This window comes from Coturnix japonica, chromosome Z, assembly GCF_001577835.2.
Source record: "Coturnix japonica isolate 7356 chromosome Z, Coturnix japonica 2.1, whole genome shotgun sequence".
NCBI lineage: Eukaryota > Metazoa > Chordata > Aves > Galliformes > Phasianidae > Coturnix > Coturnix japonica.
Genome location: NC_029547.1, coordinates 61,059,650 through 61,081,276, shown reverse-complemented (window position 1 = coordinate 61,081,276; position 21,627 = coordinate 61,059,650). Strand labels below are relative to the sequence as shown.

The 21,627-nt window shown below is 37.1% G+C and overlaps 1 protein-coding gene across 4 annotated transcripts in view; it reads left to right on the top strand.

Moving 5' to 3' along the window:
- The window catches only part of LINGO2 (leucine rich repeat and Ig domain containing 2), a 462,402-nt gene that overhangs the window by 156,206 nt on the left and 284,569 nt on the right, over positions 1–21,627 (top strand). For 2 of the 4 annotated variants that reach the window (XM_032441226.1, XM_015849936.2), the window contains exons 1-2: positions 8,511–8,648; positions 14,200–14,281. The gene's annotated coding sequence lies outside the window, so the exon portion shown is untranslated. Of the gene's footprint in view, positions 1–8,502; positions 8,649–14,199; positions 14,282–21,627 lie in introns of those variants that run through there. The other 2 variants (XR_004305522.1, XM_015849935.2) reach the window with 2 other exon arrangements.

Sequence of the window (21,627 nt, the reverse complement as noted above, 5' to 3'; positions counted from 1 at the left end):
AGAGTGAAGCTTCTTTAAGAGCAAAGAGAGGAGTTGTTCTAAAAGCTATAAAAGCTCTATGCCCGCATTCTCCACCAAAAAATCTGTCACGGGTTATCTTAGATTTACCTATGCCCGTGACAGGGGAAGCCACCCACGCCCCCCCCCCCCGGGGCCCGGAAGGAGGGGGAAAAGGGGAGTGGGATAAAACAGCGACAATCTAAGGAGGAAAAACTTATTTTACTAAAATATGATATCGAAATACAAGATAACACAATATAATATAATTAAGGCTAACAAAATCGAACGAAACAGAGAGAGAGAGTCTCCGAAAACCGAGAGGCCTACTGTGAACTCTAGGCGACACGGCTGGAACGCTTCCCACTCTCCGAGAAGTTCGAGAGAAGAAGGAGGGCACTCCAGCCTGGGAACGAGATTATATAGAGTCCTGGTCCCGTGACTTATTGTTACTCCTGTTGTTCTCTGGGATATGTAGTCTTCTTCTGTGGACTGCACATTCAACAGAAGTATCCATACTTGACATGATGTTATGATGTGGAATACTGATAGCAAAATTACAAAATTACAAAACCATGACAGCTTGTCTTGTAGATAATTTGTTCTGAGGGGAGAACTGAAATTTGAGTTGTCTCAGATTTCATCTTTTTTGCTGGTGATTCTCCTGTGTTTGTTCCCTTTCTCTCTGTGACCTTTTTGTTCATGTTGTTCTGAAAAGTGAGGAGACACCATGGTTCTGCTTTGTATTCTGCAGAGAATATAAAGGAACACTATATTTTCTTTCTCTTGTAACACTCTTTCTTACTTGAAAATAACCACTTTTCATTCTCATTATTTATAGTCCATGGGAAATGCGTAAAGCACTTTACAAAACACATAAGGCAAAGTCACTGTATTTGAAAGAGTGCTATTCATTCTCCAGTGAGTTATAGAAAAGAAATGAAAGCATTGTTAGGAGTCCAAGACCCTAATCCTATAGTACTAAAGTTTACAGTGAACTTTGTCATTAATTTAAAAAGCCAAAAATTAGCTTTTAAAATCTCTCAGGACAGAACTCAGAGGAGAAGTAGTAAAGTAAGTTTTGCTGCTTGTGGTTATCTTAGGAATTGTGTAACAGCATTGCTTGACAGCTAAAATATTATGGATGTTAGGGTTTTGACAGATAGCTGGACATCACAAATCATATTTCAGGTCCCAACTTGATAAAAGTAATCTGAATGTCTTCAGATGGATTAAAGACTGCTGCCAGACCTTTAAAATGAACCCAAATGCCCAGATTCTACTAGGCACAAGTTCTTGATACTTCTCTGCATCTATCTGAGTGTGATTTTATTCACATTTTGCCACCTTTATCATGCTAAAACACCTACCTTGTAAAGTTGCTATGCTTAAAATTAGGTGGAGATTCTAAGAATTCCAAGAGAATAGGGAAGACTTTCAGTGCCACTGCAAATAATGTGGGATATATGGGTATGTGTATATTAAATACAATAAATCTTATTGAACAGATTTTGTACCAGTGTATCTGTACCAAATATAACAGCATGGGAGGTGGTGAAGAGGCCTTGAAGGGTTTCAAGCCCTAACTGGGTGGGGGTGGGAGAGTAGGGGGTAGGGGGTTCATGGAATAAACTGAAACACTGAAGGTAAACAAATAGAGTTCACAAAGAGTGAATCTGCAAGAATAGTTTTACAAATAGCAGTTTCATGATGCTCTCCTATAGAGACATAAAAAATGCTATTCCAGCTAATTTCTTTCCCCTCTTGAGTAATCATTACTCACAGTCTGAGATGATTAAACCTGGCTGGACTTCAAGACCTGGTTTGGGTGCAGCATACCTGACAGTATGAGCACTGCCTGTCAGCTGCTCTCTTCACTAACTAACAAGTTTTTCCCTTGCTCCTCCTTTTAACCATGGTTTGATTTTCTCTGGTGCCACAACTAATCACTAGAGTATTTTTGCCACTCTGTTCTGCACTTCTCATGTCTTCTCACTTCTCACAATTGACAGCCACTCAGGGTATCGTTAGAGCACTGCTTGCAGTTGGTTTTGTTTTGTTTTGTTTTTTTTACCATATTTCTTGTAATAATATATATGATGGTAAAAACAAGACATGGTTTCTGAACTCACATCCAGCTGTTAAGTAAGTTTTCTGATTTTACGCCTTGCAGAAGTCCTTAATGCATGTTCTTTCTCTGCCATTCAAAGGCTTATACCCTGGTGCTGAAGGGTTTTGGGTTATTGTTAATGCCTATCTCAGCCTCACCAAAACAGCTAGCTGGGTTAATTCTGCATATGCAGTTTCATTCTTTTTTCCATTTATTATTTGTTATAAAATCTCTGTTAAACATAGATACCTCTCAAACAGAATAGCACAGCCATGCATCAGGACTAGCAATTGTTCATTTTTCTCTCTTTGCTCTGCTGGAAGTCAGGAGGCTTCCCATCCTTATTTGAGCTTTGATGTCCTTGGGGCAGATGACAAAGGAAGGAAACTGAGAAGGAAAGTATGGGTTGCTTTTTCTTTTGGCATCTGCAACTGCTCTAATCTTAAATCTTCATCAGTGAAACAGCCTCTGGAATGTGTGAACGACACTGATTCCTGGAAAGGAGTTGTGAGTAGAAACTTCATCACTGTGAATCTCATTCTTCATAGGTGAAGAAACATTTTACATTCTTCTTACATTTTTAGATCTCTAAAATCATAGAATCATATGATTAAGTTGTTAGGGACCCTTAAAGGTTATCTGATCCAACTCCACTGCAATGAACAGGGACAGCTACAGGGACATGAACTCCTCAGAGCTTGGTCTTTGAATGTCTCCAGGGACGGGTATCCACCACCTCACTGGGCAAACTGTTCTTCACAATACTTACCATAACATACGTTTTCATATATCCAGTCTACATCTCTTACAGTTTAAGAACATTTCCCCTTGTTCTATCTATCTATCTAGACCTTGCTAAAGAATCCATCCTATTTCTTATAGCCTCCCATTAGATGCTGAAAGGAGGTATAAACAAAGACAACTGAATTCTCTGTGTAAGTAAACTCCAGGATATCTTAAAAATATGTACTTTTTCCATTTATTTACAAATAGTGCAGTTCTGATCCAGAATCTGAGAAGTGCATAGTAATCATTTTCCATAGATCTATATTTCATTGAAAATTACATTTTGATTGTTTCAATCTCTAAAAAGATAATTGAGTCTCTAAGTTCTTTTTGGAAACATGCATTATTTTAACTGTATTTTTCAGGCTTTTTTTTTTTTTTTTTTTTTTTTCCCCTCCATATTAGAATGTTTTCAGTGAGGATTCTTTGTATTGGCATTTTGAGGGTTTTCAAGCATGACTGGAATTCTGCACAGCATCATAATTCTGATTTGCATGTCCTGTTAGAGACACTATTCAACTGTAAATTAATTATGGAAAATAATGGATCTCTATAATTTGGCAAAAGTCAGTAAGTCTCTGTTCCATTGTATTTACTGTATGAATGTGTCTAAAAGGGGTTTTGTGTTTTTTGTGCGAGTGAAAACCCGAGTCATTTTTATGTTACTAAATAAGCTGCTGAAACGCCTGCTTATGTTGTGGTTCCAAAAAGTATAACCTTGAAAGTTAAGTCATTCCTTACAACTGAGAGGAATGAGCAATAGAACAGCAAAAGCATTGCGTGTTAGAGTTTATTAGCGATGGAGAGATATCCTTAACTGCAAAATTGTGTCAGTCAGTGAATCTCAGTTCATTTCTGACTCTCTTGAGCAGGTGGGGAAGACGATTTCAGTTTGCAGACTTGAATTGAAAACAAACCACAAAGGGGATGATTGTGGTTAACCTAAATCATTTGAATTTGATAAAATCACATTTATATGTCGGAGATAAGACAACTTGTTGTGATATTTTGAAAAAGTAATGCTCATTGTGTTTTAAACACACGAAGGCGTCTCATACTAATGGTAATATTAGCTTCTCAGATAGAGTGATGTAAACAACTAGCAGCAATGTGTTTTTACTTACACGAACAAAGCAGAATTTTTGCCTTCTCTGTGATGGATGGTTGCTTCCAGCTCTTGCCACGGTGTGATAATAAAGCGTACTGCCTATATAAGTGTACCATACATTTTCACACTCTACAAGAAGTGAAACTAGTGCATATATTACATTAATAAAATAGTATTCTTATTATAGTACACCTTCTGGATATGCGTTGATCTTTTTTTTCAGAAATAAAAGCTCATTATAGAAAGCCTGCTGTACCTGAGGATGTTTTTGGATGTAAAGCAAACAATAATTCTGGCTATTTAATTCATATACTTTTAAATGAATTACTACTTTTTTTGTATTCGAACATAAATGACTTAATACTTCTTCCCTCCCTCTTCTCCCCCGCAAACACACACACACACACACACACACATTTTAACCTGTTTTTATAATATTTAGTCTCTTTTAAAATGAAAGGCCTGTTTACATAGCCATCCTTGCCCACAGTGGTTTCACCTGTTTTACACACTTCTTTTTATAGGGAAGTATTCAAATGGCTAAATTCAAAGCTAATATTAACTTACTGAAACTATCTGCTGTATCTTACATTGAACTGACTTATTTTGTGCCTAACTATCCATACTCTTATTTTAGATTTTTAGATCAGGAGGGGGTGGGAGGTGGGGATTGGAAATAACAATACTAAGCGTTAAAGTTAGCAGAAGCAAATATTCACATTATTTAAAAACAATCTCAGCGAAGCTGAGTAGCATGAAGAAATTGGTATGTGCAGATCATGGAAATAAAGTCACTTAAAGTGGTAGAGTTCTTAATGTAAGCTTACACAGTAGTTTATAGCCACTACCAAAGGCAGTTATGAAGTCTGAATTCAGACTGTAAATGCTGACAGTTATGGACCTCCATGTAATTTCTTAATGACACCGAGTGATTAATATTCATTTTTTGTATACTTAGTAAAGTTTATTCAATATGTCAGACTGGTTTCTTTCTGCAGTTGTATTTACTTACAGTTTGCTGTTGGCCATAAAATCTGCTATGATGCACGTACAGACATATTTTGAGCTTATAACACTTCTGACTCAATGTACCAGATTGTAAAAGAAATAATTTACACTTTCAGCTGAACACTTACCTTTGCCAATAAACACAGACAAAAATAAAAATAAAACCAAAAAACAAGAAGAATCAAAAAAACCCACAAACATGGTATATAGATATATTTCTTCAAAAGTAACTCAGTAACTGCTGCATTCTTAATCCATCACAATAACGCCATGCGTATCTCTGGGGAAAGGGCGAATGGATCCTGACTTTTTTAGTTTAGAAAGTTTCTTTCAAGATTTCTGTATTAATTACTTTCTGACTGAGAGAAAGGAAGCAGTTTGGAGCTGTACAGCATAGAGTGGCAGAAGACAAGTATTTCAGAGTTTACTTATCCTGGTTGTCAAGCCTGAACTTCACAGTAACTGACTTAAATTCTCCCAGGATCTTATTAACTTCTAGTTCTCAATAAACACAGATATTTACACGTTTGGTTTTTTTCCCCCTTCTTAAGAAAAAAATGTGAAGTTTGTTATATTTCTTAAGTAATAATTGTAATTTATAAACAAAACAAAACCAAAAACAGTGTCAGATGCCACAAAAGTATTCTGAAAAATGTTGCTTCCTTTGCATAGAAAAAAAGAGAGAGAAAAAGTCAAATATTTTCCTGTGTATGTACTGACCAATCATTTTTAGTTATATGGCTCAGAATTTTATCTTTGTTTCACTAGATCAAATACTGCAGTAGGTAGAAAGGCCTTGTTCAGTATAAGATGCAAATAGAAGGGCCATTCGAAGTAATGTTTTCTTTCTTGCTAGCATTACAACAATGCTTTCTAGTAGAGTCAGTATTTTCTATAATATTTATAGATTATTAATAATTAAATATCAGTCACTGTAGTAGAATCACAACATGTTCATTCACTGAGCTGGAATGAAAGGGTTGGGTTGTTTTTATTTGTCGAAGTAGTACTTTATTATTTATCATATTTATTATTTATTATTTATTTGTATTTTCCACTATGAATGCAGTGTCACTGCACTCCAGTTTCAGGATGAAGGAACAGTCAGTGTTTTGGTGTTTGGGAGGAGGGCTTGCCTCTGTTTTGGACATTTTCACTGTAGGAGTTTAATGTCTATGAGAACTAAATGGAAGATGCTTTGCCCATTGTCAAACCTTTGGCCCATTTAAAAGTGTATTGGACAGATCAGTACAACTCTTAAAAGACATTGCTTAAAGGAAAAAAAGTTTTAGTTTTTTATTCAAGATGACCATTCTGATTTCCTGCATTGCCATTTTTCATATTTGGTTAGAAGGAGGAAGAAATCAGACAATTTTGCTAAGTTGAAGTGCATCAAACTTTACATCACAAAAGCCAACTCAGAAACTATAGTAGATCTTTAACTTGCAAACCTTTTCCTGTGTCATGAAAGTCCGACAGATCAGTCTCAACTGGTGAGCTGAACTTTAGAGCCGTTAATGTATTCTTTCCAAGGTCATGGAGAAAAATTGGATTTGGTGTAGTAAATCTGTTTCCTCATTCCCGAAAATGATAGGCTTTTCCAGATCTGTTCCATGATTCTGTTTCATTGTTAAGTTCAAGAGACTGTAATTGTTGAGTCGTTTCTGAAAACAGGATGAAAATATTCTCAGATAGATAATCCCTAATACATCTGGTGTTAGTGTTAAAAGTCACGAGAGGAAGAGTTCTCAGATTACCATGGGGTGGAAAGCTCAGTATCTGGCTATGTTGTCTGCATAAAGAAGAATTAGGGCCGTGCGCATGTTTAAGCATCTTGTGGAATTAGACTGTATCCCTAAATCAAACACTAGAGAAGTTTAAGCTTTCTTCCCAATCTCAATCACATATCAAGATTGTAGAAACTCCTAGGAGTTCATTTGGATTGCTTATGGAGGGTCATTAACAGATAAACTTTGTACCCATGTGGGAAAACAGCAATACGGTTGGTTTTTTCATTCTCTCTTCTCATTTTTTTAATTGTTTTGCAGTATGTCTTTTTCTTCAATCTGAAGACTTCTTAGATCAATACTGTCCTAGATGTGTGAAAGTACTACTGATGATCGTGCTTGCCTTTATGACATGGCACATCTTGCTGTGTGTTGCCTAAAAACACCATTAAAGCACCATTAGAAAAAAAAGAAAGAAACAACTTCCACTAAAAGATTATGACAACTTACACAACTGAAAGAATGCAGCTTCCTTTAATATTAGGAACTAATGTTACTAATGTACTAACTAATATACTCTAGGACTAGATGCCAGTTGAAATATTTTGCCCCTAATTTTCCAATACAGATAGCTGGGATATTTACTGGGATTATAAATTGCAGCAATGTGAGGGTTGATTACATAATAAGCACCAGGGAATTTGCAGGAGCTGTGTTATTGTAAATGCAGTACAGATAGGAATGGGATCTGCGTATTTCCCAGATGGAAGGTGCTTCTCCCAGTACAGAGCCTTAAGCATTTGTAGGTGGCAAGGATTCAAGAGCATTTAGCTCAAGCCCAGTTTACCTGCACCAAATCCGTAATCTCCTAAGCCCGAAACGTTTCTCCCTCCTGCATCACTATTCCAATGACTTGTTTATCTGGCAAGACAGTGGAGAAACACATGCACAGAGAATGCCTTTGCTGGGAGTTTCTCTGTCCACAAAGGACTGGCTATCTCATCTCTGAAATTCAGATCCTTCATTGCTCAGTGTTTTGCTGATGCATTTGTTCTGTGATGCAGACTTCCCTGGGCCAGATTTCAGGCCACACTGCTTTACAAACTTTAGCCTACAATGAAATTTGTTCCTGTGGCAAAAAACATGAAGAGTGAGGTATAAGCCCAGCTAGACTAGATGGAAGATTGTCAGTGGGTCCAAGATTCCATATAGGTATTCAAAGCAGGAAATCTTCAGGATTTTACAAGGGGTGAAGTACATTTGTGTAGAAATTATGGGGGAAGAGTTTATGATCTGTTTTGTATGTATTTACAGTGTGAACCTTTAACCCATACGTAGATAAGAAAAAGATTTTGTAAAGGCCTCCTGGGGAAATGAGTTCAACTTTGGGGGTCAGTTAAGTTCATTCTCAGAAGCAATATGTTTTAAATAGGCTCAGTACATTTTCTGAATATATAAAATGAAGTACAGCGATTGGAAAAATAAATCACTAGACCGGATATTATCAATAGTGTTGGGACAAAGTTCTGTATCTTCTTGGAGTGTTAAACAGTTGAGTTAAAATACGTAAGATTTCATCCAAAACCTCCAATCAAAATCTAATATCTGAGATACCATTCAGGCAGAAAGCACTTGAAATTCATAGTATTTTATCTCTTAAAATAATATTATTCCTATATGTACTAAAACTACAAGCACTGTATTCACAATCACAAACTAATTTAAGTGTGTATTTTATCTTTCTGTTTCATATGCCCAGATGGTAATCTGTTTGCTTTGGGGTGAATTCATGAAATGAAGCATCTGGAGTTCTGAGTGTTTCGATTTGCTTGACTAGCTGCACCAAGCCCTTGACTACTGAACAAAATATTTGCTGCTGGAGCTCTTATCCTGAAACTAATGTTGCCAAAGGGTAAGGAAAGCATAAATGTATTGGTATGCTTTTCCAGACTACAATTCCACTAAGATTACTTGAAACCTTGGGGGCAAGAGCTCAGTTCCCCAATCTGAAGACAAATGTCATGTATTTTATAAACATAGTCTACTAAAATGAATCCGATCTGCACTTGAATCATCCATCATCTTACAAGTGCAAGGTCAAATAACATTTTGCTTTTGTATAAGAACATTCATATAAAGTTGATTTAGTTATAGTGACAGTTCTATATTCTGTTTTATACTACTAAAAGATATCAATTACATTACAGGTAGATTACAGCTATAAAATGCATTACATCTTATGTATGTGTACTGAAGAACTACTGTATTTTATAGGTGTAACTTTTTTAATTCAGGAACTTGCAAATATGACTGTGAATAAGGAGTGTGAATCACGAGTGTGGAAGACAAAGACTAAGTCTCAAGGCAACTCAAATTTGTGTCAGGGTATGCTGGAGAAGTGGTGATCAAAGTAAGCCCTTGATTAGTTCTTCTGTCACTGAAAGTTTCCATGGATTTTAGGAACAGTTCAATTTTGTTAAGCCATACCAATGGTTCTGAAATTGCTCTATGTATTCTTGTCTAAAATAAATAGCATCCATGTATTTTGTACTTTTCTCTGACCTAAAAGAGACGTAGGTCCTCTCTGAGTAAAAAATAAAAGATTAACCATGCTGACCTGGGCTAGCCAACAATCAGCAGCTTAACTGAAGGATTTTTCCTGACTTGACTGTTGCAGTGATGTACAAGGCCTGATTTTAGGTCTCACTGAAACTACACATATTGGTTTTTGTCATGATCTTGTCCTTGAGATCTGAAACTAACTTAGGACCACTTTGGTATAGCAAAAACTAAATATGCATTCTTACATGAGAAACTCACATTAAATCTTTGTGATCAGTGTTGCTATTGGAGATACTAGAGGTGGGCAAATGAAAACATCTGGTGAGCAAAGACTACAGCAGACAACTGCTGTACATTTCAGCACCAAACTATGCTTAGAAGTAGAAACATTTTTCCCCAGAGAAACTTTAATCTCTTTCTGTTATTTAAGCTCAGTAGTTCCAGTTGCAGCCACTGTAATGTCTGTTCTTAATGTTTTGTTTTGGTTTTAATTTTCAGAATTTTCTTGTGCAGGCCCTGAAATTCTAAAACACAATTGCAAGTCTACAGAGCATAGTGTGTCCTGTAACTTTGAATAGGAAACAGCGGGCATTTGAGTGTCATGCCTCCTCTAATGAAGCTACACTTCCATTTCATTAGTGAAACTCCCCTTTGCTAGAAGAAGTATATTACTGGAGAATTAAATACTTGTGGGTTACAGGGATCTGGCACAACTTGTCAACTCTGCTAAGGGCAGAAAAATGGATTCTTGCCACATATTCATAAATCTGATGGTGAAGAGTCCTGTTAATAGTCATGTTTACAGACCAGATTTTTTTAGAAGACTTTCTTCAATACCAAGTCTTTGGGATATGGTTTAATTCTACAGTTGATTGCTCATTTAGTTGTTTGTTGTTGTTTTTTTAAGAGTTTCTAAGCTTAATGTACATTGCAAACAATCTAATACATCTGCTTAAAGAACAATAAACCCACACCAATTGCCCTAGGCTTCTATGGGAGTTTTTATTTGTTCAATTCTGTAATGCCTGACGAGAACTATCCATTTTATGTTTTGAACTATGACAGACTTCCAGAACAAGCAGATGATCTTAATGTATTGTCTGTAAGTGCCCATTGGAAGTCTTCTGAAAAAGTCTGTGATTTTGTTTGAGGGAAAACATCACCACTAGCCTTACAGTATTGTATTGCCAAAAGAATTCATCATTTTATGCCTGAAACCTTTCCCCTAAGTTATACATAAAACTAATTAACTATGCTGTCAAGATACAGCATTCAGCTGTATTGATAGGATTATTAATAGGATGAATAGGATTTTTATTCCTTTTCAACATACAAGATATATAACAGATTAACTCTTAAAGCAGTAAGCTTTTTCAGCTGTGTTGCACCTCCACATTTTAACTCTGTGGCCTTTAATGTTTGCTATATTTTAGATTGTATAGGCCATGTAACTTACTTTCCTGATGCTCATGCTTATTTTGAGCTTTTAGAACAAAACAATCTTCATTCATTTTATATGGCTCTGGTGTATTGCTCTGAAATCTCTGTATTATCTCCAAGCTGTCCCTGCTAGTGTTCTCTGGTGAATCCCTGTTTGATATTGTGATGCTTCCAAAATCATCTCTGTGACAGTTGTCATTTTCCTTCAAGCATCAGCTTGATTGAGATTGCAGTTAAGGCACTGAAATACACAGATTTAGGTAAAATGTTCTAGAGATAACAAAGGGTAATTCCTGTGGATATATATATATATTTTTTTTTTTTTGCCATAAATCTTGTGATTGGTAAAAATGTTCTGAGTTTTCTCTGCACAGTCCAAGAATCAAAGGCATCTTTTTGTTTGTTTTGTACTTTCCTTCTGGCCTCTCCTTTCTCATCTGTGTCTCATAATTGTTTTCCATTTGGGTTTCCTTCTTGGATATTAAGCTGATGGTTTCACAAACATGCTTTCTATATATAATAGAGACAGATATTTTTGCCATTTGGATTTTGATTTTTGAGCTTCTCCCTTTGGTAGATTTTGGTATCAATACTCCACTGTACTACTGCATGTTACATAGGACAGAAATTAGGCTGCTTAAGGTGTCCTTTGAAGCACATTTCAGAGTTAATTTCTCCCTGGCCTCCTAAGTCTAAGATTGATTTTTATTTTAAATCTGTGATTTCTGCAGCAAAAAATGAAGGGAAGTGCCTGCAATATTTAAAATAGTTCCCATTTGCTTTAGCATAAAATAAACGAAACAAACTTCAGGAGATATGGTGGGTTTGCTTATTTGTATGGCTTTGTTTGGTTGTTCTAATTTTGTTCCATATTTAGTCTGAGAAGAATCCAAAGTAACAGAAGGCAGAATTCAAAAATAGTTACAATATCCCCTAGGAAGTGAAGACTTGAAAAAAGTAAAGGCTATGAGTTCAAATACTGCTCCTCCCCTTCTCCATTAAAACCACCAGGTGAGTTAGCTCTGAATCTTTGAAACTTGCTCTTTATTTAGCTTAATAGTACATAATACATTCAGGAATTCAATACATTATAGAACGGTACAGTGGAATATGTATTTAGACTGCAAGACACGCTTCCAGCACAGTGTGAAAGCTCTCCTGCTTCTGTGGGAAAGCTGCATGGAAAGATTGCTATTCTTAACATAGCTGTGTTTTCTTTTGAAGGAAAATACCTTTCATTGAAACAAATAAAGTGGTCCAAAAATAATGAACTCAGACATTGCAGTGGTGGCACAGTTTCTATACTCTTTGCTCCCTAGCTGTGTTTCCAATCAATAATAGAGCGCGTGCACTGAATAGTCAAATATTTGCTCTCACCAAAGCAGTATTGTCCTGTAGTAGCCTTTACCACAGAACAACACTGAAACAGAATATTTTTTTTTACATATCCTCGAAATGATGGCTTAAACTTAGTGGCAGCATCACTCCATAGGAGTGGACACCTCTGTCTGTCTTTCATAATAAAAACATATGGTTTTATGTTTGTGTGGTCCCAGGGGTTTGACTTGATGGTCCTTGTGTGCCCCTTTCAATGCAGGATAGTCTGTCACTCTGTGATTCTGTGAATTGCTAGGAGTGCGTAAGAGAAGCTGTGGTGAATGCGCTGGCAGAGTACCACGGGCCACTGTTTTACTCCTCAGCAGGACATGTATAGAAAGTAAGACAGAAAAAGAGCTAGTGTGTTGAGGTAAGAACAGGGAGATCACTTATCAGTTACAGACTCAGCTTAGCAAAGATTCTCCAAATTTATTGCTAGTTAAAAATGGAGTGGGATGGTGAGGAAAAAAAGTCCACAAACACCTTTCTCCACCCTCTACTTTACAATTTTAGCTTCACCCCTTCATTCCCAGTTCCTCCTCTTCCTACCCCCATGCTGAGCTGCACTGGATGACGCAGAATTTGGCATGCTCACACATTTTGCTCCTTCTTTGCTCTTTTCATCTGCACTGCTGTGGGCCTCTCTTGGGCTGCATGGGCTGCTGTTCCATGCCTGGAGCACCTCCTGCCCTCCCCCTGCAATGACCTTGAATCTTACTTCTCTCACACAGCTCACCAAGCTGCTCTCCAAGCTGCTGTTGTGCAGCAGTTTTCCTCAGTCTGCTATCCCAGAGAACACCCAGCATCACTCATGGCCAGGCTCTGGCAGCAGTGGGTGTTAGGGTGTAGGGATAGACCTCCACTGCCTGCAGCATCCCTGCACCTAAACCTTTCCATGTAAATCCTAGAGGTGGATTTCTATGTTATTTGCTGAGTTATTTCATTTCTTCAAAATAACGATGTCTAGCGTATAATATTTTCAGCTAAATCCCATTGTAGATCAGCATTAAAAGAGACAATGTATGAAGTTTTCATTTTCACACGATTTGACATGCCTTTGTGGAGTAAGATGGCTGAAAATGAGATGCTAAGGAGCTAATGGGGAACTGGAGCAAATCTTGTGCTGAATTTATCTCTGAGGAGGTGCTGGTGAGGTGAATGAGGAACTCAAGTTTTTCTGTCAGGGAAGCAGGTTTGTGCAGTCGAGTTTAAAATGTTAAGAACATTTGTTTTCTTATTTTTTCTTGCTGTTATTTCACTTTTCAAATTAATCTTTGTCAGGCCACGATATGTTTTATGAAGAGGTGCATAGTATTCTTTTTCCGGTATTTGAAAGACATTTTCTTTATGGCAAGATCCAAAGTATTTTGCTATCTTCATTTGCTTTCTGGAAGGCTTACAGGGCCATGTTGATTGAAAGAGCCCATGGCATCTATTTCAGATTAATCTTCAGAAATAACAGTCACTCATAGTCTTTGGTATCAGTGTGGTTTGGATTTTTGTATAGGCTGTGGTTTGTTTTCTTTACAAGGAATCATTCTGGTCCTGACAAACAAAAAGTGAGCATTTTTCTTAACTCCTATATCCTTGCTTTTGAGTAGATTTTTTACTATGTGTTCCATAAAGGCAGATGGGAAATTGTGATTTCAATTCAGTGTGCCATGGCTGAAGAGTTGGAGACATGGATGGAAAAGGCTGTGGAGGAGCCAGCTTCCATCACCAGTGGGAAAAAAGTTAATCCTTCTGGAAAGACTTCTATTTTCTCTGTCTTTTAAGTGTAATATTTGTGTCAGTTTCACCTTCAGATCCCTTAGTCAGCTGCTTTGTAAGCTACTGTGGTTAACAGTTACCTGCTCCCCATGAGCACCAGTGAATACACAGTATTATTTGGTATTATTTGGCTTTCACTTGCCTCTGCTTTTTACTTGAGCAGAGACATTTATGGCTCCAACATCTTTTTTGTTCCTTCTTGGAAAGAATATGACCCCAGACCGTCTCAAGGAATTTCGCTAAGAACATTGCCATTTCTAAAACCTTGGTACAACTTAGAAATCTAAGTGGATTTTCCTCTTCTTGTTTTCTAGTAAGCGAGCAGCAGAGCTGGAAACCGTGGCAGTAAATTATTTGTCTTTCTTGCTTGTATCCATGGATCCTGGATTTTGCAAGGTAAATCTTCTATTTTAATTGATTTTAAATTTATACTGTTATGCAATTTATAATATTATAAGTATGTGACCTTATAATGCCTCTAGTTGTTGAAGAAAGTACCCTTGCTTATTGTCTCACTGGCATTTTCAGCAATGAATTGTATTGAAATACTCCTATGCCTTAAAATGAATACAGTATGATGCTTTAGATTCATTAGCAAGCTTGCTTTTCTCTCAGGAAAAAAGACAATGATGCTGTGATCTGAGTTATTTGTGAGTTCCAAGCTACTGTTCCTATATTTCCATCAGTCTGAATAGATGAAGAGTTCAGCAGAGCCTGAAGATGTAAGGCTGAGTGTAAATGCATGTTTTTTTTCTGTCAGGAGAAACGGTCTGCATTCTGTGTTTCTTGGTGATTTTGTGTTTATGGAAGATTTTATTAGCTGAGAGACAAGAAGTGACTGTTAGATGTACAAGGCTATGCCTGACAGCCCTTATTGCTGTACACTTTTTAAAATGAAAGGGTCTTATTCCTGCTCTTAAGTGTATTTCTTTATAATACTTTAAGATACGATTCTCAATTATACTTCATTTATCTTTCAAAAGTAGTCACATAAAATATGTGGAAAATTTAGTTTTGTAAGTTTGAAAATATTTCCTGGAAAACAGCTTATTTCAGTATAGCTAATTTTGCTACCATGGAAGACAGAGCTGCTTCTGCCAAGATAATTATGTCCCTAAATACCTTCTTAGTTTACGATCTAGACTTAATATTATTCTCTCTCCTTTAAGACTTGATTCACCTGTGACTTTAATCTTTGAAGTTGTTTTAGTTGTGTGTAGGAAAGAACATTCCTCCCTGAATCTTTCTGCTATTGAAACTACCTCTTTTGCACATGGTGAAAAAAGGTTTTCAAAAGTTTTTTATTATTATTATTGTATAGTAAAAAGAGTCAAACCAGAAGCTATGCAAAAGCTGCTGCAAATTTGTGGTTTTAAATGAACTGCTGAGCAGAAGAGTTATTCCTCCTGATAGAAGTGCCACTATGAGCTATATATTCAAGGTGGAAAATATGCCCTTTTGAAAAAGAAAATCAGCAGCCTTCCTAGCACTTAAGAGGGGGAGTGAATATTCTGCTCTTCAGCGTTTATTTAACAAGCTGAACCCCAAGGCTGTGCATTTTAATGTATTGTATTTCTATAGCGGCGGGGGGGGAATGGGTGAATCAGCCTTTGCTGTGAGTGAAATCTGGCTATGAGATGTGGGTGGTGGTTGTAAAAGGAAAAGTAACTGCATTTCCTTCTAGGCACCTTCTCAGGATGGAAGCCATTTGTAAATACTGAAAAAGGCTGCACATTTTTGCTAGTCTCACTTCACCTTCTAGTAGAAGAAATCTTTTAAGGAAGACCCAAAGCTCAATGATTTTCCATGTAGGTTGTTCAGCTGTGAACAACAGGACTTGTTAGAAAACTGTGCGACAGTGCGTTTCAAAGGGGAGCAGGTGCAACATCCAAGACTTTGTGTTATGTCACACAGGTTGTATCTATCTTGAGACTTCAGAAATGGCAAACGTGGGAAGGCATTTTCAATCAAGCAGTTTGATGACCAAAGCCATAATTTTACAAAACCTTGAACACATTTTCTGTGTTCAAGTTGTATCACATTTCATGAAGGCTTAAGGGTATGCATAAACAATTGTTGAACTGGGGTATATTTGGCTCATTGTGAGCTGAAGAGACAACAGTGTAGACAGTGAGTAAGATTTTGAAGCATCTATGCATGACACAGCAGCTTACAAGTACTGGTCTTTCTACATCACGTGCAAGATAAGAGTTGTTGCTTCCCTGTTCCACACACACAAACGTTTTTAAACATAACTCACAAGGAGTGTTTAGTTGTGATCTAAAAACTTTTTTAATCTGAATTGGCCAGTTCTGACTTACTGAGCTTCCTTTGGTCATAGGCATAGTTAAATCTCAAGGTGCCATTGACTCTAGAGAGCCATGTATAATTTTTGCATTGACATTTCAATAGCAAAACATCAATATTCAATTTGGAGTTGGCAATAAGTCACTGTCAGTGAGAATAGACTAATACGTCTTATGATGATGATCCTGTGTGGGCTAATGAGATGGTTTTAATCAGCCAAAAGGCGAGGTTCAGAGTTGCAGTTTGATCATTCTGCTTTTAAAAAGGTTTGGGGAATTATTGTGAACCAAATTGTCTTTCATTCTACGTTTTGTCTTCCTCCTTCTGAGAAGATTCAATACCACCTACTTAACTTGTTTTCCTGGCATTCTTGCTATGAATTTCCAATGGCATAGTACATCACGTTTGTAGATTTGCATAATCTGATGTTGTCAGAGTTTTCTCTGTACTTTTGATTTAGCATTAGAATACTACAAAAACTGTCCTAAGCTCTTGCACAGTTGTTAGGCATCTCAAGTCCTCATTTAGTAATTTAAAAATCATTACTAAGGTAAGGCATAAAAGCGATACTTTCTCTTATGGAAGTTAAGAAAGTAAAGTAATGCTTTTTTTCATTGTCACCATGTAAGTCTAATGCTTTGTAAGATGAAATTGTCTACCCCCAGAAATTATAAATTTGTTATTTAGAGATTCTTAATGAAAAACAAGAAAATTCTGATGAAAAGATACGAATCAGGAAGCTGTCCTTGTGATTGTGTCTTCTAATGTAAGGTCCCAGCAGCTCTTTATTCCAGAAGCTTGATTAAAGATCAGTTTTCTTCCTGGACAAATATGAACTCACATCTGGCTTCTTTGTGTGGGAATTCTCTTTCTCAGTGATTCATATAGTCCATTAACTAATCAGTAAATGCTAATTGGACCAGAAATCCTCCTAAGTATGCTTTGTAAGAGTCTGGCTGATGAGTTGTTTTTCCTTTTTTCTTCAATGAACAGCCATCCCAAAGAGAATGCTTTGATGGTGCCGTAGTGCTATGCTTTAATTCTGGGCATGAGGGAATGGCAGTGAGCTGTATCAGGGAAGGGTCGGGCTGGGTGTAGGAAAAAGTTTTGCCCCCCAGAGTGGTGGTCATGGCTCAGCTTTGCAGGGCAGTGGGCATGGCTCCGAGCTGCCAATGTTCAGGGTGTGTTTGGACACAACTCTCAGACATAGGGTTTGGGTGGTCCTGTGTGAAGCCAGGCTTAATGTTCTTTGTGGGTTCCTTCCAACATTTATGTGATTCTGTGATTCTGTAAACTGAATGAACACCAGCCAAATGAAGGCCATTTGACAGTGGCTGTTGCTGATACTGCGTTCCTGTAGCCAGGCTGACATAGTTTATCTCCCAGATGTTCAACACTGTTGTGTGATCTGATTTTTACCATTTTGATTAGCTCCAGTTTAAGCAATCCAGGGAGAATGGCATTTTTTATATCATCAGATATAGACAAGTTTCATGTCCATGCAGTGCACATCAAGAAGTAATTAACTGGTCTTGCCACTGTCTTACATACTCAAATTTCTTAAGACGACAGTATTTAATATGTAACCTTACAGAATTTGATGGAGTAGCACCTGTATATTGACCAAAAAATAAATAAATAATAAAAAATAAAAACTCTTGAACAATGATAGAGGAGAAAAATCAATTCTGAATGACAGAGTACTTTTCCCTTCTGCTGTTGGTGGTACTCCTTACTCTTTAAAAAACCTCATCCAGGGGTTTGGTAGTATAATTAATTGAGATTTCTCAAATCTCTTACTGTTACCAGATGTACTTGCCTGAATATGAGTAAAAGCTATTGTAATCACTGTTCTTCAGTCTAAAAAGGAAAACTGGAATAGTTGTGATGGAGTGACTAGAATCATATGCAACGTGGTACATAAATACAAAAAGTGGATCCTTCAGAATTTAAAGATTTCTTTGTGTGTGCAAACTTTATGTAGAGCTACTCTGCAGTCATTTCCTACGTTACAGAAGACAAAGACACCTTGAACAAACCTGCATGAGCTGTTGTCTCCTTTTGGTATCAGTGCCAAAAAACTTCCATTTTCTGTCACAAGCAATGTACCATTTTGGATTGTGCATCTTCTTTGCAATAACAGAATCAGCCCTTGACTTTCCTTCATGCTTTACTCACAGCCTCACTTTGCATCCTTAAATCTCTCTCTCTTTTTTTTTTTTTTTTTTTTTTTCCCACCCTAATCTTTGGTATGGAATTTTGCAGTGAGAGCTCATCATAGTAAAATACTGTGCTGCATTTCATTAATCAGAAAGTATATGAGCAGGAAACAAAAGGAATAACTTTGTATATTATTACTGTCAATACAAGGGTGACACTTGAGCTACAGTAGTTATAAAAGTTAAAAGGAGGTTTTATCAAGGTAGTGCATGTTACTGTTGAAACTGAATATAGTAGGTTGGTTTATTTTGATATTGGTAGAAGAATTTTCATGTCTGAAAGTATTTTTCAGTTCCTGACTAGCAAAAAATGAACACAGAAAAATCTGTTATGTAGCAGCAAACTGATAGTATGCAGTTTTTTAATAAATACACAGGTGATCACAGCTTAACGCCTTGAATTCTTTGACATAATTTGTATTTTTAATATAGCACTTATTTCTGGAGTAAAATATGTCAGTATCACTAGAAATGATACAGAAGTTTTTGACATGAATGTCGTATTTCATTCCTGAATAACAAGTTTCTGAGCTTGATTACAAGCGTGTTTATTGCCTCACTGTGAATTAAGTCATGTTTAGACAAGAAGATCATTTTCAGGCTTGCTATTCGCTGAGATTTAATCATGCTGACCACTGTGGTCTGTCTCATCCGTGCTGATGGACAGAAGGACCTTCTGCCAGGCAGGGGGGTTTGAAGCAGGTGATAGGTAGACAGGATATTGGGGAGCTATGGTCAAGTGCATCTCCCTGGGAGAGAAAGCCCTGTGTCAGATCCATTAGAAAGCCTTTGAATTTGTGAGGAAGAACAGGTCACCCTTTCGTGTGAAGGAGGACACTTATAGGTCAATTGAACTTTAATGTAATTTGACATGTTTTGAAAAAGCACTCACTTAGGGAGGCACAGAGCTCATCTGCTGCCTGGAATCCTGAATGGGAGCTGTGGGTATTCCAAAGGCAGGAAGGGATTTTTTCCAACAAATGCTTCTTTCAAAGTGGTTTCTGTAAAGGCAAATACTATTAACGGTATCAGAAGAGGAAACACTACTGTTATCACGTTCTTAAAAGCAAAAGCACAAAGGCTGAGGGGTGAATAGAATAATTAGAATATCTCACCTCAATAGAATATGAATATTTCAATGATAAATCTGAAGGTAGAAGAGCAACATGCTCCTCACTTTGCATTCAGATAGCAGGCTGAGACAAAGAATAGTCTTCCAGATTTCCCAGAGAGTCATTGTGACTGCTTTCCTTTTTTGAGGAGAGACCTGTGCTGCTCCTGGTGATCTGTCTCTGAAGAGTACGGCTGCAGCTTCGAAGGCTGTTCTTCAGAATCTCTCAGTAAAGGCAGTAGACAGAATAAATCTGTGCAAAATCCATCATTTTCCACAGATGGCTGTTTTGTCTGTGCCACTCTGAACATATATTTGGACTCTTTCTGGAATCATTCCTCCCCCCCCAACCCACCCCCAACATTTGGCCTTGTAGTGGGGGGAGGCAATTTAGCAACAATTACACAAAAGCAGAGCAGTTTTAATTGGAAGGTTTAAAATAACTTCTAGTCACCTTCATCTGCTAAAATAAATAAATAAATACATAAATAAATAAAAAGCTCTCTAGTACCATCTATTCAAATGTATTCACTCTAAAAATATTCCTATAAATTAAGCAGAAAGCAGACACCATTTCAGTTTCATGATGTCTTGTCAGACAGAAAGATCAGTGCCTCAGTCAGACATAAAGGTTGATTCAGATGAGGGAGGGGATGGAGAGAATGGAATGAACTAAGAATTGTGTGATTTCAGCTTTAGTTTGGACATGAGAAGAACAGCGATGCCTTTCAAAATTAAAACCCCAGCATTCTTGGAGACAGTAGGCTATTTCTGTGGTATTCATGCCATGTGAAACCCTGCCATTCCTAATGCATTTCCCTATGCACAATTTCACCAGTATCTAATTGATGCCATTCGGCACAAAAATTAAAGGCTACATCCTATTCTAATGTAAATCATGGTAACTCTGGAGTTATAGTAGCACACAGGTAGTTACAGTAGCCCTCAGGTCTCTTTTAGAACTTCTAATTCCACGACAGTGAAGCTCATTGGATAAACATTTCAAAATATTTTTGAATAAGAAGTTGATGGAAATTGTTCATTCACTTGAACATTTTCAAGGTAAAAATGTTTATGATTTATTTTCTGTAACAGATGTTCTTGACTTCTGTTCTGTCTAAAAAAATACCAGATACTGAAATTTGGCAGAACTTTGTTGTATGCAGTAAGAGCAAGTAAAGCAGTATGCCTTCAGATGGTATCCAGGAGCCAAAAATCCATCTATTTTAATTTCAATTGTGAAATATTAGGATTGCCTACACTGCCGTAGAAGATCAGTACTTATTTAACAAACATTAGGAAGAGAGAGAAAAAATTAAATGCAAAAGCTGTGTTGTTCCTTCTTAAGGATGGATATTTGCAATATTATTAGACTGCCAAACAGCTACTTAAGCGAAAACAAGCAACAACACACAAAGTGCAAACTGATATTGTTTGTCTTCGTGGAGGAACTTGGCTTGTGTTTACTATTGAATGTAGTAAAGGAAAGCCAGGAAGTGTGCTTTGAAAGTCTGTAAGCACCTCCTGCCTGAATGTTTCCTTAACATCATTCGTCAGTATTGAATGGTATGCGACCAAGTAGTTGCTGATGAAATAAGGTGGGTTAGATGACTTAGATTCCGACAGCACCAGAGTGCCTTGTTTATTCTTAAAATACCAAAATTGATCATGACCAGAGTTAGCTGCCTAATGATTTGTATCTTTTGTTTGCAGAACATTGTTTTCTTTCCCTTTTTTCATGACCTGCCCTTATCACACCTTGTCTTTTCGTAGTTAGATGGCAGCACTTCTGAGAAGCAGGGCTGTTTGTTATAAAAACAGAGTGACAGCATTTGTAGGTTTGATAGGGATTTTTCAAGAAACTTGTGTTGTCTAGAAAAGGGTGTGAACTTACAGCATACATTATAATACACAAAGAAATATAATGCATGCATGCAAAGCAACAGTGGCAGGATGCAGACAAGCAAAAAAGAAAAAAAGTTGTTGAGTGTGAAATTTGCACTTGGAGAACCTACAGAAACAAATGTATGAAGGCTGCTCCAAAAGTAATGCCTCCTGTTTTATGATGTTCACCTGCAACATCAGGATGGATGTTTGTGCAGTGG